Below are 26,729 nucleotides of genomic sequence, written 5' to 3'. Positions count from 1 at the left end.
CTAAAGTGCTGTCACCGGCCACTGAGCGATACTATGCTCACGACACCACTGTGGTGTCGCCGGCCGTTGACCGCTATTTCGCGCACGACATCATTGTGGTGTCGCCGGACGGCAGAGGGTTAACTTCTATACGTTGGCTTTAAGACAGAATACTCCAGACGTATCATGTGTCATGTTTAGTGATGAAGCCAATTTACCAACAATAGCCAGGTAAACCGCCAATAAAAGCACTATTTGTCTGCTGACAATTCCCGTTGGCTTCGTCAGGTGGAACGTCAGCGTCCATGGAGTGTAAACGTCTGATGTGGGACAGTGAACTATATCAGCTCATAGGCCCGTTTTTCACACATAGAACACTGAACGCGCATTAGCATCGCAGCCCCCTACAGACCCTCTTCCACGGATGCTGGAATACGTTCGTCAGTAGGCTAGGAGGAACCTGTGCTACCAACATAATGGCTGTCAACCCCATGTCTTCACGAATTGTTTCCAAACCGCTGTACTGGTCGCGGAGGACCTGTATCTTGGCCGGCCCGTTCTGAAACCTGTAGAACTTTTGCTGTGGGGAAAGTTGAAAGATCCTGTCTACAAGGTCACACCAACATAGATCGACGTGTTACTACAGCCTGTTCGACATCTCTGCTGTAATGCTAGCACGTGTGCTACAGTCGTTCCATACCAGACTGGAAGCGTGTATTGCCGCTGCCGGTGGTCATTTTGAACACAACCTGTGATAGTCAATTGTCTCGTTACTGAGCAGAATCCACGTAACTACTGTATGCACTTGTGTTGTTCCTTAGTGTGTACCACCTCAGGTATTGTGCAAGTGTCGGTGTGGGCACGATGTGGGAACTTTTCAAAATACGATATTTCGCAAACGACTCGCACTAGAATCCTTCAACAAACATCACTGACAATCTAATTTACCCTGCGTTCAGTTTACTACTGTCAATAGGCATTGTTCCATTTTAAAAAATGTAGGTTTGTACAAAAGAAAACTTTCTAAGTATTACAACAGTTTGTTTACTGGCTAACCGAACAAGCCCCTGACTACAAGTCCATTCTATTAAAACAGCACATCAATAGCAATTTCCGTTGCTGCGATTATTGCGGCGCAAGTTTGAGGTGATTCACCCTGTAGAAAACGGAGTGGTAGATTTAAGAAAAAAATGAAATGATCGTATGGCATTGTTGGCCGGGAGGCCCCATGCGGGGAAGTTCGGCCGCCGCATTGCAAGTTCTTTTTAGTTGACACCACTTCGGCGACTTGCGTGCGTGGAATCGAACCCAGGACCCCGTGCGCGGGAAGCGAGAACGCTACCGCAAGACCACGAGCTACGGATTTAAGAAAGAAAAGAGGTAAAAGCTATGTCGAGAACGTATCGGTGCCCAACATTTTGAGCTGCACGCATGTTCTCACAAAAATATGGACTTGAATTAGTAGTAGTTGTCTTCAGTCAGAAGACTGGTTTGATAAACGTGGTATATCCGGAGCAAGTTTCTTCATTTCCTCTTAACTACAGTAACATGAATCAGTTTCAACCTGCTTACTTTGGTTAAGCCTTGGTCTTTCTCTACAACTTCTACCCACTAAACTTCTTTCCACTACTAAACTGGTGATTCCTTCATTCCTCAGGTTGTGTCTTATCAACCGATCCCTAATTCAGTCAATTTGTGCTACAAATTCCTTTTCTCCTCAGATTGATTCAGTACCTTTACCCATCTAATGGTGACCTTGAATTAGTATCAATATAAAAATACAGATAATTCCGTGGGCAGTTCATAATGTAAGTGGTGGTTTTTCGTTTCATACTTTCATTTTTGTTTAATAAGTTAGGCCGACCTGGTTGACATCTTGCTCCTCATCGAACATTCGGTAAACGGCTAAATTTTTGTCAGAGCCGAAGTCCATTCAGTAAAACCAAAGTATGAATTTTCCATTTAGATAAAATGCAGAGAGAGAGTGTGTGTGTCTTGACAACGCAGATGTGCTGGTGTTATTTGTTTACACATTTATAAAATTGTATGCATATCGCAACAATATTGAATATGAAACGATATTGAAGCTGTTAGACAGCTGTACCACGAGCGAGACGCCAGGGAACCTATGGTCCATCAAAACTGTGCCTGAAATTCTTAACTGCCACAGAAATAACTTTCTTATGTAGGCTCACTCAATATGTATAGTGTTTCAAACGAGTGTAAAACATTTACCAGTGCAATTCATATTGCGTTATCACCTTTAAGTATTTCGCAAAAAGAAGCTACCTCATTTTAATAATTTCTTCGAACTTACACATAAGTATTTATCGGCATTGGTAAACATAAGAAACGATATTCTTTTATGGAGTTAAGCGCAGACGTCTCAACTGTTTCACGGAAGTTAACGTGACGCTCTCCTACCAGGATACCATGGCTCCTTCCGGGTGGACACCATAGCATCGATAAAGTTGAAGAATAACACCTCGGCACCAGGCTGTTCTTTTAAAAATAATGTTTTACGAAGCACTACTGACTGGTATAGAGCTTTGGTCATTATCAATTGCATTTACAAACACAAGACAGCATAATTAAACTGAAGTCAAAGTATGAAAGAGTTTACAACTGTAGTAGATGTAACGTTTATCCAAAAACAGTATTATTACAATAGATGACGATACACCATCCTCGTATGTTGTATAAAACAAAAGTCACACGTCATGCGCGTCTTTTATAGCACACACGACCTAAAATACATTAGAATATACGTAAAGCAATAGTAATAACGGAAAATAAAAAGCCACACATGACCACTAATAAAGCGAAGACTAACCTCGGCCTAGATATTTACAAATTATACATAAAGCTGTTTGTAGTTGCAACCACATGCATATAAGTGCCCGCGGGAAACTTTGTAACGGTCAAAGAGCTTATAGTCATAAATCTTAGGGTACTTTCGATGTACAATTCCGAAGTATATCTTTCGTATCACGTTTGTAAGACGGAGGAACGTAATGCATTAGTATCTACAATGAAGCGCCGAAGAAGTTGATATAGGCATGCGTATTCAAATACAGAGATACGTAAACAGGGAGAATATGGCGCAGCGGTCGGCAACGCCTGTACAAGACAACGAATGTGCGGCGCAGTTGTTAGACCGGTTACTGCTGATACAATGGCAAATTATCAAGATTTAAATGAGTTTGGAAGTGGTATTACAGCAGAATACTCTCGAGCTATATTCGGAGCGCGTTTTCTTACGGAAAAGAAGTTCCTTGAGGGTTGTTCGATTCAGAGCGTAAAAGGTGACAATTTTGAGGGTCAGCTGAATAAGGTAGGTGCGAAATGAGTTCCCAAATGGTTCAAATGGCTCTAAGAAATATGGGACTTAACATCTGAGGTCATCAGTCCCTTAGACTTAGAACTACTTAAACCTAACTAACCTATGGACATCACACACAGCCATGCCCGGGGTAGAATTCGAACCTGAGATCGTAGCAGCAGCGCGGTTCCGGACTGAAGTTCCTAGAACCCCTCGGCCACAGCGGCCGGCTGACTTCCCAACCCAACTCCTGTGTCGCGTTCTTTGCCAGTGCGCGAGCGTTATCATGGAGTAGCATCACTTCACGCCGTCATTTTGGTCGTTGTTCAAATAGTTCAAATGGCTCTGAGCACTATGGGACTTAACTTCTGAGGTCATCAGCCCCCTAGAACTGAGAACTACTTAAACCTAACTAACCTATGGACATCACACACATCCATGCCCGGGGTAGAATTCGAACCTGCGACCGTAGCAGTCGCGCGGTTCCAGACTGTAGAACCGCTCGGCCACCTCGGCCGGCTGGTCGTTGTTCTTGGGCTGCTCCTGCAAGACTTCTCAGTTGTTGACAGCAAATGTCAGCAATGACGGCTACAAGAAATTCATAGTACACCACACAGTCACTGTTCACCAAACGCATGACACTATCTTCTTGAGGATGCGCGCAGGTCTTTGTACGGGGAGTTGCTACTTTGTTTGGTCTCATCATCGCACAGCATTCCAGAGGTAGCGATGAAGTGGAAATTTTCCCGTACTACCATTTCATGAGTGTACCGTGAATATCAGGAATCTGGTAAAACATCAGATCTCCGACATCGCTGCGGCCGGCAAAAGATCCTGCAAGAACGGAACCAACGACGACTGAAGAGAATCTTTCCACGTGACAGAAGTGGAAGCCTTCCGCAAATTGTTGCAGATTTCAATGCTGGGACATCACCAAGTATCATTGTGCGAACCATTCAACGAAAGATCATCGACATGGGCTTTCGGAGCCGAAGGCCCACTCGTGTAGCCTTGATGACTGAAAGACACAAAGTTTTACGCCTTGCCTGGGCCCATCACCACCGACACTGGACTGCTGACGACTGGAAACACGTTGCCTGGTCGGACGAGTCTCGTTTCAGATTGTATCGAGAGGATGGACGTGTACGGGTTTGCAGATAACCTCATGAATCCATGAACCCTGCATGTTAGCAGGTGAATGTTCAGGCTGGAGGAGGTTCTGTAATGGTGTGGGGCGTGTGCAGTTGGAGTGATATGGAACCCTTATACGTCTAGATACGACTCTGACAGGTGTTACGTACGTAAGCATCCTGTCTGATCACCTGCATCCTGTGCGTTCCGACAGATTTGGGCAATTCCAGCAGGACAATGCGACACTCTACACGTTCATAATTGCAACAGAGTGGCTGCAGGAACACTCTTCTGAGCTTAAACACATCCGCTGGCCACCAAATTCCCCAGACATGAACATTATACATTGCCTTCCAACGTGCTGTTCAGGAGAGATCTCCACCCCTTCGTACTCTCACGGATTTATGGACACCCCCGCAAGATTCATGATGTCAGTTCCCTCCAACACTACTTCAGATGGTAGTCTGCTCCATGTCACGTCTCGCTACGGCACTTTTACGTGCTCGCGAGGGCCCTACACGATATTAGGCAGGTGTACCAGTTTCTTTGGCTCTTCAGTGTATAAACTGATGTCACACATTTAGTACTGATACATAATTTTTATTTAAAAATGTCAAGGAATTAACTATAATCAACACATAAAAATTTCTGAATAATACATATGTTGCCGGTCCGTTAGTAGCGACGTACATAGTACGACGCCTCGAAATTAGTAATAATGTAATCAGTAGTTATTTTTCAGCTACGCTGTTTTGAGCGTTTAGTGTATTTAAAAAAATGGCTCTGAGCACTATGGGACTCAACATCTGAGGTCATAAGTCCCCTAGAACTTAGAACTACTTAAACCTAACTAACCTAAGGACATCACACACATCCATGCCCGAGGCAGGATTCGAACCTGCGACCGCAGCAGTCACGCGGTTCCGGACTGAAGTGCCTAGAACCGCACGGCCACCGCGGCCGGCGTTTAGTGTATTTCTTTATTTGTAATGTCGTTTGGGCTGCTAACATCACACCAATAACTTAGAACTTGCAAGGTAATGTTCATTGTCAGTATCAATAAAACCTACCGTAAGCATGATGACAACTCAACCTCCCTCTAATAGTAGTACAGGTTTTATGCGCACTGACACTGAGCGTTATTTTACAAGCTCTACTTTTTCGTCTGATGTAGCAGTAGCCAAACGACTTTGTAAATAAAGAAGTATATAAAATGGTCTAGACTGCTTTACTCTTAAAATATCCACAATAATGGCGGACTCATTCATTTATTTCCTTTATTAATAACGTAATTAGTGTTTACGTTAAACGTATATATATCAAATGCAAACCATTAAACTGTTCTGCAAACGTTAAAAGAAAACAGCAGAGTACTTCGTTGTGTCGAGGTAGTGCATTAGCACTCAGTACAAACGAAAGAATCAAATATTTCCTTAAGCCATGATAAATAACAGAATGTTAGCACAAATATAAATGAAATAAAATTACAAAAGTGGAATAAAAGTGTACACTACAAAAGCACATAATATTAAAAAGCTTAGCATGTAAGCAGTGCTTTAGATTATACATATACACGGCATTGGCGACAGTGCTATGCTTGACGGTTCATGGCACGCAGTTTTTGTTCGTACAACTTACGCGGGTGATTTATCCAAGTCTACTTCTGCTTTGAAGAAACGCTGTAGGGCCTTTCATATTTTTCCGTTCAGTTCGCTTTGTGAAAAACTGGATCCGCGTTCCCAGCTGTAAGGTCAGAAACGAGAAGCCGTACCCTACTTCCTGACCTGACCGTACTTGAAGTACCACACCCGTTTCCTACTACAAGCGTAGTTCAACTTGTCTGTATGATCACAGGGGGTAGATTCGAAGTGATGGACGATTAAGTACAGATGGGGGTAGCACAGCTCTACTGAAATAATAGTTGACTACAGACTGTTTCAAAAAGGTATATTTTGAAAAACGAAAGACTACAAGTACATCAGTAATGGAATTCATACAAAGTAAAACGGCACTAAAAGTACCTGAATGCAATATACACTCCTGGAAATGGAAAAAAGAACACATTGACACCGGTGTGTCAGACCCACCATACTTGCTCCGGACACTGCGAGAGGGCTGTACAAGCAATGATCACACGCACGGCACAGCGGACACACCAGGAACCGCGGTGTTGGCCGTCGAATGGCGCTAGCTGCGCAGCATTTGTGCACCGCCGCCGTCAGTGTCAGCCAGTTTGCCGTGGCATACGGAGCTCCATCGCAGTCTTTAACACTGGTAGCATGCCGCGACAGCGTGGACGTGAACCGTATGTGCAGTTGACGGACTTTGAGCGAGGGCGTATAGTGGGCATGCGGGAGGCCGGGTGGACGTACCGCCGAATTGCTCAACACGTGGGGCGTGAGGTCTCCACAGTACATCGATGTTGTCGCCAGTGGTCGGCGGAAGGTGCACGTGCCCGTCGACCTGGGACCGGACCGCAGCGACGCACGGATGCATGCCAAGACCGTAGGATCCTACGCAGTGCCGTAGGGGACCGCACCGCCACTTCCCAGCAAATTAGGGACACTGTTGCTCCTGGGTTATCGGCGAGGACCATTCGCAACCGTCTCCATGAAGCTGGGCTACGGTCCCGCACACCGTTAGGCCGTCTTCCGCTCACGCCCCAACATCGTGCAGCCCGCCTCCAGTGGTGTCGCGACAGGCGTGAATGGAGGGACGAATGTCGTCTTCAGCGATGAGAGTCGCTTCTGCCTTGGTGCCAATGATGGTCGTATGCGTGTTTGGCGCCGTGCAGGTGAGCGCCACAATCAGGACTGCATACGACCGAGGCACACAGGGCCAACACCCGGCATCATGGTGTGGGGAGCGATCTACACTGGCCGGACACCACTGGTGATCGTCGAGGGGACACTGAATAGTGCACGGTACATCCAAACCGTCATCGAACCCATCGTTCTACCATTCCTAGGCCGGCAAGGGAACTTGCTGTTCCAACAGGACAATGCACGTCCGCATGTATCCCGTGCCACCCAACGTGCTCTAGAAGGTGTAAGTCAACTACCCTGGCCAGCAAGATCTCCGGATCTGTCCCCCATTGAGCATGTTTGGGACTGGATGAAGCGTCGTCTCACGCGGTCTGCACGTCCAGCACGAACGCTGGTCCAACTGAGGCGCCAGGTGGAAATGGCATGGCAAGCCGTTCCACAGGACTACATCCAGCATCTCTACGATCGTCTCCATGGGAGAATAGCAGCCTGCATTGCTGCGAAAGGTGGATATACACTGTACTAGTGCCGACATTGTGCATGCTCTGTTGCCTGTGTCTATGTGCCTGTGGTTCTGTCAGTGTGATCATGTGATGTATCTGACCCCAGGAATGTGTCAATAAAGTTTCCCCTTCCTGGAACAATGAATTCACGGTGTTCTTATTTCAATTTCCAGGAGTGTAGTAAGTACAGGGCCCGGAGACAACGTTAGGTCAGTCAAGAAAACTGCACACATAAATTATAGTTCCGAAAGGAAGACACAGAACACACAAGCGAGGACCAGCGAGACACGTGCGCTCTGATGATGGCACATGGCAGTAGAACGAAGATGGCTGCATGGCGTCATTGGCAGTCGGGCTGCTATTGCAGTTACGAATGGCCATCGTAATTTCAGATGGTCAGATGGTTGCAACTAGCGTGCCACAAGAACACGAATAGATTTCCCTACTACCAGTAGCTTTACATCGGCCTTACGTAGCCTGTAGCAATTAACTTTATCTACATGGCTCCTAAATAGTAGCACCGTGTGGTTTGGACTGACTGTAGTGGTCACGGAAACACGTCTACACTGCAACAGTACTCGTGATAGAATGAGAAATAGCTCTGGGTGAGGGGCCATTCAAAATGTCGGGTTTCGGAGAAAATGACCGATGGTACGAATGGCTCTGCTAGGCATGACCAATGTAACAGCGTTCATGTGCACCGTTTTGGATAGGCTACAAAGTTTAACTTACGTTGGCTTGGACTGCCTTCGTCTAACGATCAGGACAGCTCCTCTGACGCCCTTGGTGTATCCATGTGTGAAGGACCGTTAGAACTGGGCACAGAGGGCTCCCTTGCAACGGAAAATGCCATCTTGACGAAAATTACTAACTCTTGAAATTATAGCAACAATGATCCGCAAAATTTATGTGTAATAACCCTACACTGTGACTTTATGATGTGTTTGGTATCTCTAATCAGCCCTCCCAACACACACAAAATCACATATAGCTTGTAGTTAATATTACATACTTTGTATGTTCCGCCCCCTGTAGGTGAGTGGCCAGCATGACAGACTGTCAACCCTAAGAGCCCGGGTTCAATTCTCGGCTGGGTTGGAGATTTTCTCCGCCCAGGGACTGAGTTTTGTGTTGTCCTAATCATCATCATCCCCCTCGAGGCGCAAGTCGCCGAAGTGGCGTCAAATCAAAAGACTTGCCCCGGCGAACGGCCTACCCGACGGGAGGCCCTAGTCACACGACATTTACATGTTAGTTAATACTTTATATTCAAATACCTTCGATAGCCTCAAAGGCTGGTTAGATTGTAATCCAGGTGTGACGATAAACACCACCCTTGACAAGTGCGGCATCACAAAATGTGTAGATACACTTGAGAATGAATACAGATCGAAACTATGAGTTTGACGTATAAGTTAGAAACGTTTGTCGTTTTTCATTTGTAGTTCACTGTAGCTATTTCAGTTCACATTTTGTCATTCAGAAATAGTGACTGGAGCTGCGGACGCTACAAAATGTAGTGCCAAATGGACGAATCGGCACATTTCCGACACATTCTTCAGTTTGAGTTCAGTAGAGGTGTGAGAGCGGCGGAGGCAGTCTGAAACATTTGCACCATGAATGAGAGTAGTGCCATTGGACAGACCACGGTAAGAAAATGGTTCTCTCGTGTTAAGGAGGATCGTTTGGACTTCAGTGACTCTCCACGTTCAGGAAGATCTTCGGAGTTTGATGAAGGTCGTTTAAACGCATTAATCCACAACGATCCAAGTCAGTGTACTCGAAAACTGGCAGATGTGATGAAACGTGATCATTCCACCATCCTGCGATATTTGCTTGCAGTGGGGAAGGCTCAAAAGTCGGGTGTATGCATTCCGCATGGTCTAATCCAAAATCACAAAAATAAATTGGTGCCCACGTGTCATGCTCTTCATTAGTTGGCTCGTTAACAACATCGATCATTCCTGTCCTCTATCGTTAGTGCTGACGACAAGTTGTGTCTTTATTCTAACATAAGGCAAAAAGAAAGTAATGATTGAGCCCAATAAAAGTAGCAACAAAGACCTGCTCGCAGCCGGCCGGGGTGGCCAAGCGGTTCTAGGCGCTACAGTCTGGAACCGCGCGACCGCTACGGCCGCAGGTTCGAATCCTGCCTCGGGCATGGATGTGTGTGATGTCCTTAGGTTAGTTAGGTTTAAGTAGTTCTAAGTTCTAGGGGTCTGATGACATCAGATGTTAAGTCCCATAGTGCTCAGAGCCATTTGAACCATTTTTTTGAACCTGCTGGCATCAACAAACAGATAGCGTCTGGCGTTTGGTGAACAGCGACTGTGAGGTGTGCTATGAAATATCTTATAACCATCATTGCTGACATTTACTGTCAACAACTGAGAAGTTTTGCAGAAGCAGCCCAAGAACAACGACCAGGATGACTGCGTGAATTGATGCTACTCCACGGTAACGCCCGCGCACATTCTACTGTACTGGCAAAGAACACTACACAGGGGTTGGGTTGTGAAGTCATTTCGCACCTACCTTATTCACCTGACCCTCAAAACTGCCACCTTTTACTCTCATAATCGAACAGTCTTCAAGGAACTTCTTTTCCAAATGAAAACGCGCTCCGAACATAGCTCGAGAGTTTTCCGCTGTAACACCACGTGATTTCTACAGTAGCGGAATCGATGGCAGGCTGTTGTAAATAGCAACGAGAATGTATTACTGATGACTAAAGTCACTCTTATGTGTATCTGTTGTATTTATTAAACTTACGGAAAAACTCTACGAATTTTTGCACTAACCTAATAGCTAATAGTAGTTTATGAAGTACTATTTTTCAAATAACAATGTGTTTAAAGCCTACATGGAATGAACAATGTGTTTGAAACGACTGGGTTCTTAAAACGATTCCATAAATGTTATCGACCATTTGTTTAGAAGATACCACAATCAAAGGCGTTTAAACCAGCTCGTACGACCAAGTCAAAATTAATCTGTGTCGTAGTAAAGGGTGCCGAGTTTTAGAGGAAAGTATGCATATTCTCCCTCAAAACACTCTTTGGCGCCCTTTTTCCAAAATACAAATGTTCACATCATTCTACGATACTTACTTTCAACCATTTTCGCGAAGCGTTAGAGACCGACAAGAAACGGTGTGTGCCACCGCAATAATTTATTTGAAGAAATATTCCCACTATTTCGTAGAAATGTTCCACACCTGTCAAACAAATCCCTTGCACAACAGTAATACGCCATTCAGTAGTAAAACGTTACTTTTGCAGGTACCAAATGTTCTGTATCGTGCACAGGCTATTCGTCCCAAACTGCATTTCCGCCTTACATTTATGCTTCGTTATGTGTAAAAACCTTTACTTCATAACATTCTAGACATATATATGCAGTTTTCCTGATTTTTGCGATTTATATTTTATGTTTTGTAAAAGCAGATTAGTTGGAAGCGCAGATGTTAAATGAGATGACATGCATAGGGCTCATACCCAGTACAAAGAGGAGCAAGAAGAAGAAAGAACAACTACAGCATGTGTCAGTGGTGGAGCAATTGTAGCCTCGTGTTAGATTTCTCTCTCTCCATTCCGACCTGATTGTTTGGCCGCGGCAGGTGTATGTTACGCCAGGCTCATGCGGAGCTAATGTGGCTTTCAGCTCTTGATGCAGATTGCATCAGTGCGCTCAGCTCTGTTGTAGGCTCAAAGGAGCCGACATTGCCAAGTCTGCCCCACGCGTTTGGTCATTGCCTTGCGGATGGACACGCAGTCTGAGAATGCCAATGGTACGTGTTGCACAACGGCGATTCCGAGAAACAGTAGGCCCCAGACACAGAAGGATTATTACGCATGACTGGCAGCAGTTGATGAAATGGTGTTCTAGCGGTTGTGACTTTCATAACGTTCGGTATCGTTTCGCGGCGCTGAAGATTACTGGGAATCTTGGAGGCGTGAGGGAGAGGAGGAATTGGGGGGAGGGGGGGGGGGGGGGGGAGAAGGACTGTGGAAGGGAATCAGCCGTGCTAGTTCACATCACCTACAGCTCCACGAGTGCTATGCAGTTGTCGCTAAGTGTGTGGCAAGGGGTTCACAGGGACACTGTTAGACTATTTCTCGACCGCTGCACTCTCGAACAGCACGTGGGAAAAATGGAAACCTAGATCTCTCCGCGGGAGAACTGATTTCTTTTATTTTATTACAATGATCATTTCTCCCTTTGTAGCTTGGAGATAACAAAATAATATGGCATTCGGAGGAAAAAGTTGGTGATCGAAATTTCGTGAAAGGATATCGCTGCAACGGGAAATGTATCCTTTGACGTAAGCAGCTTATTTACAAACATACCTACACAAGAATGCCGTGATATTCTGACAGAACTATTATACAGAGCAGGTGTCAACCCAATACAAGTAGAAGACTTAAATTTTGCCACCCAAACATTTCTGAAACAAAATTATTTCCAATTTGAAGGTATCCTTTGCGAACAGCTAGAAGGATTGGCAATGGGATCCCCTCTCAGTCCCCTCTAAGCTAAAATATTCATGGACAATTTCGAAAAACAGTTCCTAGATAATGAACCCCTCAGAAATAATATTAAATGCTGGTACAGATATGTAGATGATGTACTGTGTATGTGGACAGGTACCAACAGACAACTGAACGCATTCCTAGAACATCTAAAGTCACAACACAAAAAAATACAATTCACCATGGAGCTAGGTGAAAAATCCATTAAATTTTTGGACCTTAATATAGATATCACCACAAATACACATACTTTCAAAATTAACAGAAAACCCTCAGCAACAGACACAGCAATACACTCATGTTCACAACACCCAATAACACACAAACATGCAGCCTCCTGTTCCATGGTGCACCGACTCACATTCACACCAATGTCAAAATAAAATTTCCCGGCAGAAGTAGACACCATTAAATATATTGCACATAACAATGGCTATAACCCTGAATTAGTTGACAAAATCCTGCACAAGAAACAAAGAAGGAAAATCTTGCCCTAAATTTATGCCCCCTTTGTAGTAAACCAAAAACCAACTGGCGTACTATTCCATATCTAGGTAAGCTATCAGACAAACTAGCCAAAACACTGAAATCCCAAAACTATAAAACATCATTTTATGTAAGAGGCACTAGAGCTAATCTCCTATTCAACAGCAAGGACAAAACAGATAAACTAAGCAACAGTGGAGTCTACAAAATAACCTGCACTGACAGCCATAAACTATACATTGGTCAAACAGGCCGGGCCATATCAACAAGGCTGACTGAACATCAACGCAGCTGGAGATTAAATAAATCAGACTCCACCTTTGCTGAACATGTGCTCAAAGAAGGACACAAATATCTAACACACACAGAAGTGCTACATATAGCCAACAAAGGCAGAAAACTCAGCCTACTAGAAGCACTTCATATTAACAAACACTTAGCCATAAATCCCCAGCTGGTTCTAAATGACCAATTGCAACTGAGCACATCACCACTCTTAAACTTTACACAATACAGTAAACCTGCTACTAACCACAAAGAGTCGCAATAGTAAACAAATTCACACCCCAATATAATGTAATATCCCTTATGTGTTTACATTCCCAACAGTAACTCAACTGTAACAATGTAATATTTGGTATTTATTAACGCACAATTTTTCTAATAACAAAATGTAGCCCCCCAAAAAAAATATCGCTGTTGTACAACCAACAAATAGTGTCCAGTGCAACTGTTCACAACAAATACCAAAAAATTGTAATTTTGTAATAATGTCTATTCTAAATAATTCTAAAGTTGTCATACATGGTACTGACAAACCATAAAATGTGATTTATTATGTTAAATAACAGTTTTACAGAACAAAAAGTCAAAAGACCCGTTTGACAATTCCAAAGACAATACCACAACTGAAGATCGTATGTAAGTGCGTTGTATCTTAGTCCAGAATGTTTGGTTCGTAAGAACACAAGATCCTTGTAAACAATAGCCAGTAGTTATCTGAAGATGGCCTAATAAGCCGAAAACTAATTCACACAAATAAAAATCAGTAGAACAAAAAATTGCCTAAGTGTTATTCAACCCTCAATATGGAAATGTTCTATCAAGAAGCGACGGAAGAATCCATAAATAAGAAATGTCTCAGTTTTAGTTATTGCCACCCCAGCTCTTTTATCGCTGAAGTCACCGAAGTCATCGTGATTCATGGTGCTACCTTCAACATTAAGAAGGTCGGGAGATGGTTCTCAGTAGGATGCGTGATCGCAGCGGACGGCAATGCATACCTTGCAGCGTTCTCCCATGCCGGTCACAAGGTTGGTAAACAGACCCTGCGGTACGGTGCTCCGTTATTCCACCAGCGTGGTTGAGAACTACTGGATGGTTGCTGGTGTGTGTGGGTGTGCTTCAGTACGTCTGCCCAACGCACCCTACACGTGCTCGATGGAATGTAAGTCCGGGAAACTGGAAGGCCAGTCCACTCGCCGAATATCCTCTCGTTCGAGGACGTCTTCCACCTGCGCAGTTTGATACGGTCGCGCATAGCCGCCCATAAAATTGAAGACTGAGCCGAATTCGCCCTGGAAAGGAGTACGGTGTCACAAGAATGTTGACCATTAACTGTACCGTGTTCAAAGATCTGGTGGTGAGTTCACCCATACAACATTATGCTACCCCACGCCGTAACACCGAGACCAACAAAACGATCATGTTCGACAATGTAGCTGGGCGCATTACGTAATGTCCACCTCCCGCCATATGAGGATATGTGCAGCACTGTCGAACACGATCGTTTTGATTGTCAAGCTGTCATGGTGCGTGGAGACCCAATGTTGCATGGGCGTACCGACCTCCAAATCTTTGAACGCGTCGTACTGACCATACCCTCAATCAGACGCATGATTCGTGTTTTGTAATGTCTTGGGGACCATCATGAACCGCGGTGACGTTAGTGTATTATTGTCTTTGACTTAAATTGTCATCTCTGTTCGTCTTATTGCGCATTTCTTTCAGCTATTTTCTGTGCTGCAGTGTACGATCCAAGTTTCATTCAGCTATGTTACTTATCAGTGAAAATCCATCAGAACGCTACTTTCTTCCTTAAATTTTGCGTACCACTGTAGTTTTCAGTGTTCGTGATAAATGACTCTGGCTGCACTCGCTACTAGTCAGTATCCATTACGTGAGGTGTCTGTTTTCAGAGTAATACTAAACTGTGTGTTTCTCGAGATAGGATGCGGGCTCAGTTTTCAAAGATTCTTTTTTCTAGGGGGAGCAGGTGGTAGACGGGTTAGAGATTGAGAGGGAGAGGAGTCGCCTTCTCCTGCCTCTAATTGCAAAACTTACAAAACAGTAACTTAGAATCAAATTTGCTTTGGTCACTGCCGTGTCTCATATACACCCAAAACTAGTTTTAGGCAAAATGCAGGACTGAAAATTATATTACCATAGTTTTGAGCTGCTGTTGGGCAGTGTATGTTATAGGAGGTTGTTATGTATACTGAGGAGGGAGGCTTACTATCTTACTGGGCGCACACGTTGAATGCGCTCTGCTCGATCTCAACTTCTCTCTAGATTATAGAAAGACAAGACTCTATCGAATATCGACACTTGTCGCCACTGTCAGAAGGAGTCGCAAAAAACTGGACTTCGATTTCTTCGTGACAAATCGAAGTGCCAGAAAGTTCGAACAGACCTGTTTTGCAAAGGAAACATTGTAACAGGCCATAGATCTAAGGATCAGTATTCCAGGCAGAAATAAGAGAATCACACTGACAGTAAAAGGTTGAAAGACAGCTGTCTTATTTGCCATTCCGATTTTCAAGAAGTTTTGACTATACATGTAAAGGAAGCTGTGACTCTGATAAGTGTACTGAACCTCCGTAGTGACGATAAAACCGCATTCTTTGTAAGTCTGTTCCTGAGACTGCAGATGCTGGTCAGAGAGGTTGCTGGCTTTGAAGAGAGTAGCAGGCAATGTGTGTTTGGAAATGTGCTTGGTTTGAAAAGGATGGAAACTGACCTGCCGTGTAGCGGAGGCAGCATTTTTTAAAAAGATTTTGCATTATTATATTCTGAGGAAAAATTTTATGGAACTGAGATGATATGAAAGCCAGAAGGAAAGTTTTCTAAGGTAATCTACTTTTTTGTGAATTCGTAATTGTGTAGTTTCTTGTTATTGGAACTCTGTGTATGGTTAAATTCTATTGAAAAAATTTTACAGTGAAGCAAGTGCGTTTGTCTTATAATTGAAACAAGTCTCAAGGAAGGTTATTAAGAACTAACTTTTCAAGTTGTGAGAACTTTATGGAAATGCGTATTGTTGTATTGACTTAATTAAGCACAGTTATACTGGAAAAAGAAGGTGAAAGTTTTGTGTAACATCTCTACTTAAACTCGTGTTTGTATTTGTTGAAATTCGTGTTTGTATGTGTCTGCTTGGCACCCGGAAAATTGGCGTGAAACTTAGTTTCATATCGAAATGTGTAAGTCTCAGTGCAGGGCAAAAGAACCGTGTAAAAGTTTAATTTTGAACGAAAATACTTGGAGCTCACCTTAAACGATGCGAAATCCAGGCTAGCCAGTACATCAAACAATACGCCTGTGAGGGGTCAATCCGTTTTCAATGAAATTTACATATGCTGCCTGACTGCAAAATAAAATGATAGAAATCAAAATGTTGGCCCTGAATATCACTAATCTTTGTCTTTTGCCTAGCAAACAATCACTGTACCAGAACTGTTATTCTAATTACACAGCAAATGAACACAACATTTAACACGTGTGACTTTCTGATAAACTGCATGAAAACTTACATGATAGTACTTTTCTGAAATCGTTTACTGATATGAATCCTCTGCACTGGTATGGTATTTTCACAAATACATTCCGACAATCACTGTACCTTACAGTTGACATGAATTTTGCTGATAATTAAATTTGTTGTCCTACCTGGTGGCACGGAGCGCTCGTCTGTCCTGCAACCTCTTGCTGTTAGGAATATTGATCTGACTGTCCAAAACCAAATTTCATATGGTTCAAATGGCTCTGAGCACTGTGGGACTCAACATCTAAGGTCATCAGTCCCCTAGAACTTAGAACTACTTAAACCTAACTAACCAAGGACATCACACACATCCATGCCCTAGGCAGGATTCGAACCTGCGACCATGGCGGTCGCGCAGTCCCAGACCAAAACGCCTAGAACTGCTCGGCCACACCGGCCGGCAAAACCAAATTTCATTTACCGTACTCGCGATGTGCAGTGCAAGACGGTATCTTACCAGCTTTCACAAAATGCTTCTGCAGCACACAACTCGCATGTGCAATGCGACTATACAAAACACATTAATAAAAGTAAAGAATGAAAAATGAGGAACTAAACTTAACGGCTCATTACTTAGAACAAAGGCTCCAACTTAAAATATGCTTCATTCAACCATCATAACAATACACCCTTTCATAAAGTTCTCACAACTTGACAAGTTAGCAAAATATTTGTTAATAATTTTCGTTGACACTTGTTTCAACTATAAGACAAATCCATGTGCTTCACTGCAAAATTTTTAGACTAAACTTTAACTATACACATTGTTCTGACGATAAGAAAATACCCAATTACGAATACATATAAACCTAGACCACCCTAGAAAACTTTTCTTCTGACATTCTTGCATTCGTATCATTTCAGTTTCACAAAAATTTTCCTCAGAATATGTCAGTACCAAATCCTTTTTAAATAATGTTGCCTCCACTACACGGCAGATCTGCTTCCTTTTCAAACCAGGTCCATTGCTAGACAGGCAAACACACACTGCCTGCTACTTCAAAGGAAGTAACCTTTCTGACCAACAAACTTACAAAGAATTTGGTTATGTCGATACTACGGAGGAGGAGTACGTTTACCAAATTCACAACTACCTTTAGCCTCGTACTCAGATCTTCTTGAAAACAGTAATAGCAAATAAAACAGCTACCTTTCAAGGTATTAAATGGAAAATACTGCTCACAGCTTAGGCTGATGTGCATTTGCTAGTGGAAGTCGCCTGATAACACTTTTATATTTTTGGTTTTGCAGAACTATAGTTGTCAGCTGGTCAGTCAAAATGAGATAAATCCTAGCCAAAGGTTTTTTGGGCGCTAGTAAAAAGGTAAATTCGTATGGCGTGATTAGGTTGAAATCCCTAAGGAGGGATGTTCAGCCCCCTGTTTGCAAGATCCAATTGTGTGGCACTTTGACGACTTGGCGCGCACATAACCTACCCCAGTAATGCTACCGGGGAAAAGGGACCTATGGTTTCACAGTAACCTTTAATCATACACAATGTTCTGAAATTAATAAAATACACAGTTACGAATATATACCTTAGAAAACCTTCCTTACGACATTCTTGCATTCATATCAGCTCAGCCCGTATCACGTATCGATCCTATCATATTTTCTCATTATTGCGAGGTGAAAACTAGGGTAACGATAGAAAGCAAAATTTCGGTGTTTGACCGGGATCCTATCCCGAGAGCTTACCGTCTCCAGGCTCGCAGTTGACCACTTTTTTATTATATACTTATATACATATTATTTTATTTATTTACTTGTGCTTCCATCCACCAACACAGCCCGTCCTTACTATCGCCAGAAAATGCCTCCGTCAGCTAGCTTGTTTCAGCCGTATTCAGAATATCCTCTGGAAAAAAACTAAAACTCGAAATTTCCTGAAGTGTAATTTATGACTGATCCCAACTCTGTGACTTTCGTACAGGCGTGGCAAAAAGTGGTAAATAGAGTGGCATGCACATAAAATAATCTTCTTGAATGTAATTGAGTTCTTTCTCAAAAAGCTAGTAAAAATAGAATATTGTGTTGTTTCGTCAGAAGTCTCTTCCAACATTATGTGATCAAAAGTATCCGGACACCTGCCTGAAATGACTTAAAAATTCGTAGCGCCCTCCACCGGTAATGCTGGAATTCAATATGGTGTTGGCCCACCCTTAGCCTCGATTACATCTTCCACTGTCGCAGGCATACATTCAATCAGGTGCTGGAAGACCCTTAGGGAATAGCAGCCCATCCTTCACGGAGTGCTGTACTGAGGAGAGATACCGATGTCGGTAGGTGAGGCCTGGCACGAAGTCGGCGTTCCAAAACATCCCAAAGGTGTGCTATAGGATTCAGGTCAGGACTCTATGCAGGCCAGTCCATTACAGGGATGTTATTGTCGTGTAACCACTCCGTCACAGGCCGTGCATTATGAACAGGTGCTCGATCATGTTGAAAGATACAATCGCCATCTCCGAATTTCTCTGCAACAGTGGGAAGCAAGAAAGTGCTTAAAATGGTTCAAATGGTTCTGAGCACTATGGGACTTCACATCTGAGGTCATCAGTCTCCTAAACTTAGAACTACTTAAACCTAACTAACCTAAAGAGATCACACACATCCATGTCCGATGCAGGATTCGAACCTGCGACCGTAGCAGCCGCACGCGGCTCTGGACTGAAGGGCCTAGAACCGCTCGGCCACAGCGGCTGGCAAAGTGCTTAAAACATCAGTGTAGGACTGTGCTGTGATAGTGTCAGCAAAACAAGAAGGGGTGCTAGCCCCTTCCATGAGAAACACGACCACATCATAACACCACCTCCTCCGAATTTGGCACTACACACGGTGGCAGATGACGTTCGCCGGCCATTCGTCATACCCACACCCTCCCATCGGATCGCCACATTGTTTACCGTGATTCTTCACTCCACATAACGTTTTTCCACTGTTGAATCGTCCAATGTTTACGCTCTTTACACCAAGTGAGGCGTCGTTTGGCATTTACCGGCGTGACGTGTCGCTTATGAGTAGCCGTTCGACCATGGAATCCAAGTTTTCTCACCTCCCGCCTAAGTGACATAGTACTTGCAGTGGATCCTGACGCTGTTTGGAATTCGTGTGCGATGGTCTGGATAGATGTCTGCCTATTACACTTTACGACCCTCTTCAACTGTCGGCGGTCCCTGTCAGTCAAAACACGAGATCGGCCTGTGCGCTTTTGTGCTGTACGTGTCCCTTTACGTTTCCACTTCACTATCACATCGGAAACAGTGGACCTAGGGATGTTTAGGAGTATGGAAATATCGTGTACAGACGTATGACACAAGTGACACCCAATCACCTGACCACGTTCGAAGATCGTGAGTTCCGCGGAGTGCCCCATTCTGCTCTCTCACGATGTCTAATGACTACTGAGGTCGCTGAGGTACTGAGTACCTGGCAGTAGGTGTCATCACAATGCACCTTATATGAAAATCGTATGTTTTGGGGGGGGGGGGGGGGAGTGAATACTTTTGATCACATAGTGTATACTTCTGCAGAGGCCAGGTGATGGTAAAATTCTGAGTATACGCTTAACATGTTTCTGCCAAACTAAGTCATTGCAGCTTATTCACATTCTTATGCCGAAGTATAAGGAACCAAGTTTCTAAGACACCGTATTTACGAAATTTCTTTAACTTTAGGTCTTCTGTTGCCATATAAATCATAAAACCTTCTGATGTTAAAGTTTTTTTTTTTCTAATTACACACTTCGCAAAATTTTCAAGCAGCCAGACAGCGCTGTTGTGTTTCGTGCTGGGGAATAATAAACCCTAGTCTGGATAGAAACTGTGTGTTCCGACGACCTGTTGACTACTAGCTTTTTTCGCGTCCAGTTCCATATGTTAGTGCTGTCTCTGCAAACAAAAGTATATTCTAGAGTGTCTAAAATATGTGAAGGGTATCTGCCATTTGGCAGTGGTCACAGTATAGATCAAATTTCTCTTGCTCAGTTTTTCTTCCGTATTTGTCCTTTAGCCGGCCGAAGTGGCCGTGCGGTTAAAGGCGCTGCAGTCTGGAACCGCAAGACCGCTACGGTCGCAGGTTCGAATCCTGCCTCGGGCATGGATGTTTGTGATGTCCTTAGGTTAGTTAGGTTTAACTAGTTCTAAGTCCTAGGGGACTAATGACCTCAGCAGTTGAGTCCCATAGTGCTCAGAGCCATTTGAACCATTTTGTCCTTTATTCAGTGAAATGTATAGTTTGGAAGTAGCATACTGCAACGGGCTTGTAGTAGATAATTGAATTCCGTATAACGTTTACGAACATATGCCAATTGGGCATTAATGTGTCCCACGTTACTGGCGCCCTGTGGCCTTTTGGGGCTAAAGTAGCGAACTGGTGAGGTGATTTGTCATGCCAGTGTGGTCGCTCTGAAGCAGTTTAGAAGTAGAATATACATTGCGAGCGGATACCCTTGACACCTAAACTGAGTCAAAGTCGCTGACGGCAGTTTAGTTGTCAAGGAAGTCCATTCGTATTGTGTATAAAACCAACTTCTAAACTGTTTCAGAGCGACCACACTGGCATCACAAAATACCAGTTCACTACTTCAGTCCCGGAACTGAGACTTGGAATATGTTGCCTCTCTGCACATACCAGTATACGGCTGACAAAAGTTAATGTGCGATGTCAGAAGGAACTGGTTACACAGCTGTCGTGTGGGACGTCTTGCTGAGGATATGAGTACTGATAAACAGCGGTCTTTGCAAACAATTTAGTGACCGTTTTGTGTTGCTCTTAACGCATTGAGTTTACTGTCCCAGTTTAACTTAATCATGTCATGCGGATTCGGTGTTACGATCATTGCTAACCGATTAACCTTGTCAGTTTTTTGTACCCAAAATATTACCACGTGATCGCTGGTGAGCCGCTGCATCACCAGAGTCCAAGCTGGGTACTGCTGCTGACGACGGGTCATGCGGGTGGAGTTCTGAAGTGTCCGTAAATCAAGGGTCTCTGCGTAAGTGCCCGTAACAGAATGTTATGGGCCAGTGCTTACAGCAGTAATGCGCGTCTACTGTCAGCGCTGCTGGAAGCCTTTCTATCACACGGACGGGACTGATCCATAACATTCTGTCATGGGCAATTCTGCTGGAGACATTTGTATTACGGACATTTCAAACAGCCACCTGGCTGATCCACCCTTAACGTATGCTCTTTACCTGGAGACTGCAGGTGCTGCCACCACTGATTCGTGACTGGTAATCCCACTTGCAGACATGGATTATGGTGGCTGCCATATTCTGAAACTACAAATTTCGTGTGCTGCCTTGGAGGTATTCGATTAGATCTGATAATGGAAATAAAAATCTAATGTATAATTATTAAAGTCCTGCTAAGTGCAATAAATGTGAAAAGTAAAAATTTATTTCGAGGTAAGAGTGCTCTGGAATTTTGTGTGTGACTTACGTGGTGTTTGTTACTACACCATAGTGTATATTTTAATTGACTAACTACGTCCAAAACCCGACAGAGGCGAGCAATACTTGTGCTCTGGGGGCTATGTTCGAACTTAACCCTTTCGTGGGCAAAATTATTGAGCAGTTTTTTAATGAATGGAGAGCAGATAGTAGTTAACAGATAGGTATATTTATCATACAGAATATCAAATTTGTTCCAACTGTGAAAGTGAGGTCACACAACAAGGTGGGAAGTATTCTTCCACTGCCCTTCCTTGGAGTTAAATGACTAAAACAACTTTATTTATTTGATAAATTTACTTCTCTTGTTACAATAATTGTTCACAATTACTTGCCATGAAATTTTCTGAAACATGGGTCTATGCAAAGTGGTATTTGACAATATGTACAAACATAGCGAGTGGTCTTTTCCGCAGCTTTGGTACTACAATGACGGCACATCCAGTAGCTTTCTCCTAAAATGGGTTGATGCTCCCCTACAGCCACATGGCGAAAATCGTCAGGTACTTTACCCCTTTTTGCCAGAAGGACAGGTTTTTGTCCACGCCTTTTTTGGGATGAGAAGCCAGCAATCAATTGTCTGGCTAGATGGATGCTGTATGTGAGCTGATCATGCTGTCCACTTTCTCTTTTACTTATTTTCCACAGGATAAAACTGTTCACTGCAGCAACGTCCACCAGGAAATAAAATATTCTGTGCCAACATTTTACAGAACGTCTGCCAAAGCATACCTTTCTCGTAATTGATAAAATTTATCGACACCACCCATTATTTTGTTGTATTCTGCCACAACTTCAGGACAAAACATCTCCGTACTAGTACCACCCTTGTTTTTCCTTTTCACTGTGGTTGTTCCTCATGCGTCATGAATTGAGGACAGGAAAGTGGCTGGACGGTTATCCATCCGTTTTACTGCAGAAATGGCTCCTTTTGTTTCAAACTGGAATTCTCCTCGTTCCAATTTTATGTTTTCCTTCATAAATTTGGGTAAATGCTATAGCTTTGAGGAAAAAATCACAAAATGTCAGGCAAACAGCACTGAAAGGCTCCTCTACAGAGCAACACTCAGCTATACAATGCCTCTGCGCGAAGGTACAGCAAAAACGGCGGGAACTTCCGATTGGAAGTAGTACCCTATACTGTTCACTGGGTGGTAGCACCGGACAGAGGTGGGAACTGTGAATCCCACGGGGCTAGGAGCGAGTTCATTGTAGTGGGAAGCATGTTTCCCACGGCGCACGAAAGGGTTAATCACGTGTATAGATATTAATAACAATAATAATAATAATTTCCTGTGGCACACTGTCCTGCTGAAAGTCTTTCTTGGACGAATTTCGTGTCCCTAAACTACCCAAGTTATACAATAGGGCAAAGGTTACCAACAATTTAAAGTGGAATCGGGACGACGTTTTGTTTCTGGCAACACCTCCAATCGTTGAGAGGAGAAAGCTAGCTTAGAACGAAGACTGACTAATCCGTACTTTGACTGAGATTCGGTCCCTCGACTTCTCGCTTTTCCGGCACGTACGTTACCGCTTTTTTAAAAGTTTAAACTAAAAAAAAAACTAAACCATATTAAAGGTACCCCTACTTGGCACCGCCACTGTTACACTGCCATAAAAAAGAATTATTCCTCTTCAGGCGTTACTTCTAATTATTCCCGAAAACTCTCCCCAGGCGGTAGGATCCAGGGTTCTATAATCTTCTTTTAACATGATTATAATTATTAAATGTCTACAAATTAAAATCCTATAAAACATAACGTTACAAAACAATGTTGTTCAAAAGAAACAAGAATAACGTTTGTAGACTGCTTGTACAGCTCAGCCAAAAGAATCTTTCCTCTAGAAATGGTGCAACTGGATATTTCTTGTCCACTCTGTTTGGTGTTTTCTATCTCCAACAACACCATCCAAAAATATTTATAACAAACTCTTGTGCTTTGCTAATGCGTCAGTGAATGCAGCTTTCCACGAATAAGCCAATCTCTTTTCTTTCTCACTGCTTACAATTCAGGACATTCTGTCTTTAATTCGATATTGCACAGAACACCAGACTGAGTGAAAACGCTGCGTAAATAATTTGCAAAAAGCGTGCGGTACCTGGATGTGCATTCGAGGGCGTTGTGAGTACTTTGCAGGTACCACCAGTAATCGAAGCTCTTCCTCGCTTTCTCAGAAGACATAGTCGATTGCTATTCCTTTGAACAATGTAACGACATGATATTTTACGGGAGGAAAATAATAGTCATCCGGACAAAGGACGGTCCGAGGTTCAGTCACGTCATGTGTGACACGAAGGTAACAGGCTGCGGTCTTCTGTTGGCCCACGTTGTGGCAGTTCGTGTCTCGAAGGTGAGTTACCGAGCGTCCAAGCAACCTGCGCTGGAACCTTTCGGCTGATCACCATTTGCCGCAGAGGACTGGGAGACGGACGCTGCCCATCCGGCTGTCCGTTCTACAGGGATGATATCAATGGTGTCAGCCTTAGGTTGGCATCCTGCGGTATCTGTTCTTTTTCCTCTGGCGAGTGGGAGCTGCCGTGTTCTTACATGGTCCTGTGGAGTCGCTTTCGACGTTTCAGTGAACTATGTTTCCGTGCGTGGCATTGACTCATGCCTCGTCGGCACAAAGTCTTCGGTTGGCACGACAAGTGAATCGATTGCCATTCTGGCGTTGGCGGTGCCTGCTGTGTTCAGCGATATCGATTTTTTTTTTTTTTTAAGTCGTGCCACTGCCACTGGCCAGACTGACTAATCGACCAATCGATGGTCCACAGCAGTTTCGTTCCGGTACAACAACGTCGGTCTGTTTCGTCTGTTGAAGTCGTGAGTGTCGCCACTTAAGTCGCTGGGAGAATCATCTGACTCGGTGCAGGTACCGCGTCCTGCAGTGGAAGTTGTGTGATCCGACGCTGGATGCACTTCCTTGCCGGAACACGTTTTCGGCTGGCCGTCCTGCCTGGAGGTATGTTGATACATGTTGTCGAAGTTTAATACACCCTTGGCGTACTCCGTTGAGGACTGGGTATGTCTTAAATTGCGTCCACTTTTCTGCCACGTGTTCTTGTACCGTGCCGCAGGGGCTGAGCGCCGCCGCGACATCTGCCGTAGGGAGTTCTAACAAGGGAACCTCCCCATCGCACCCCCCTCAGATTTAGTTATAAGTTGGCACAGTGGATAGGCCTTGAAAAACTGAACACAGATCAATTGAGAAAACAGGAAGAAGTTGTGTGGAACTGTGAAAAAATTAGCAAAATATACAAACTGAGTAGTCCATGGGCCACATAAGCAACATCATGGACGAAGTGTGTTTAGAAGCGCTGTGGTCTCGTGGTAGCGTGAGCAGCTGCAGAACGAAAGATCCTTGGTTCAAGTCTTCCCTCGACTGTAAATTTCACTTTCTTTATTTTTGCATAGTTATTATCTGTCCGTTCGTTCATTGACATCTCTGTTCACTGTAATAAGTTTAGTGTCTGTGTTTTGCGACCGCACTGCAGAACCGTGCGATTAGTAGACGAAAGGACGTGCCTCTCCAATGGGAACAGAAAACATTTGATCGTAAGGTCATAGGTCAACCGATTCCTCCACAGGAAAACACATCTGACATATTGTACACGACACTGGTGACGGCATGTGCGTCACATGACAGGAATATGTTGTCGACCCACCTTGCTTATCTTCCCTTGAACTACTCAGTTTGTATATTTTGCTTATTTTTTCACAGTTCTACACAACTTCTTCCTGTTTTCTCAATTGATCTGTGTTCAGTTTATCAAGGCCTATCCACTGTGCCAACTTATAACTAAATCCGAGTGGGGTGCGATGGGGAGGTTCCCTTGCAAGGGTAATTCAAACAAGGGTACAGTCCACAGCCTCAGCCCAGCGTGGTCAACCTCGAAATTTCCAATATTTCTATATGCTTGGCGGAAGCGGAGTCCTTGGTTCATCTCTCGAAGAATCTTGTCACATTTAGCCTCGTTAATGAGTTTCACATAGAACGTACTACTTACGGTCGAAAAGTGGATGCCGATGACGTCGGCATTCGGGATCTAGGCCTCTTCCTCTAAAAAGCGTTTGGCTTCAAGTGCTTTTGGCCTAGCAAAGTCGTTTCGAAATGCTAATTTCAATGGTCTTTTCCTATAGATCCGTCATGATCTTGTCGCACTAAGCCTAGTCCACACGACGATTCTAGGTTGCAGGCATCTGCGCTACCGGCCACTGCGCATGCGCGCCGCGCGTTTGCGCAACTCGTCGGTGAAACTAAACACTTTCGGCGTGTTCCTACTTTGGCGACACTAGTTGCATGAGTTTTGAGGCTATGTGTGTTTGTAGAGTGTAGACAAACTGAAATGTGCACTGAGGAACGGAGAATAATGTTCGCTTTTTGGATATCTATGCTTTGCATAGGTGTTTGTGGGATTTCAGTGATGCTGATTTCAAAAATAAGCAATATATTGCTGCTCCTGAGACCTTCAAGTGCGATCAGAACACAGAAAGTTTGACAATATCTGAGCTGCAGGGCAAAATTTATTGAATTGTGAGCACATATACAACTGAATTAAGAAAAATACAAGCAAATGTAATTCTAGCTGTGGAAATGCTCTCGTCTACAAGACTAAAATTCCATCGTTCGACTTGGCAGACTCTTTTTTTAAGCAATATTGTTGACAGGAGGGAAGGCTATACAAATTCAAGAAGCTGCATTCTTTATTCAGTGTTCATCTATTTAAAAC

Source organism: Schistocerca americana, chromosome 3 (genome assembly GCF_021461395.2).
Source record: "Schistocerca americana isolate TAMUIC-IGC-003095 chromosome 3, iqSchAmer2.1, whole genome shotgun sequence".
Taxonomy (NCBI): Eukaryota; Metazoa; Arthropoda; class Insecta; order Orthoptera; family Acrididae; genus Schistocerca; species Schistocerca americana.
Note: the sequence above shows the minus strand (reverse complement) of the source record.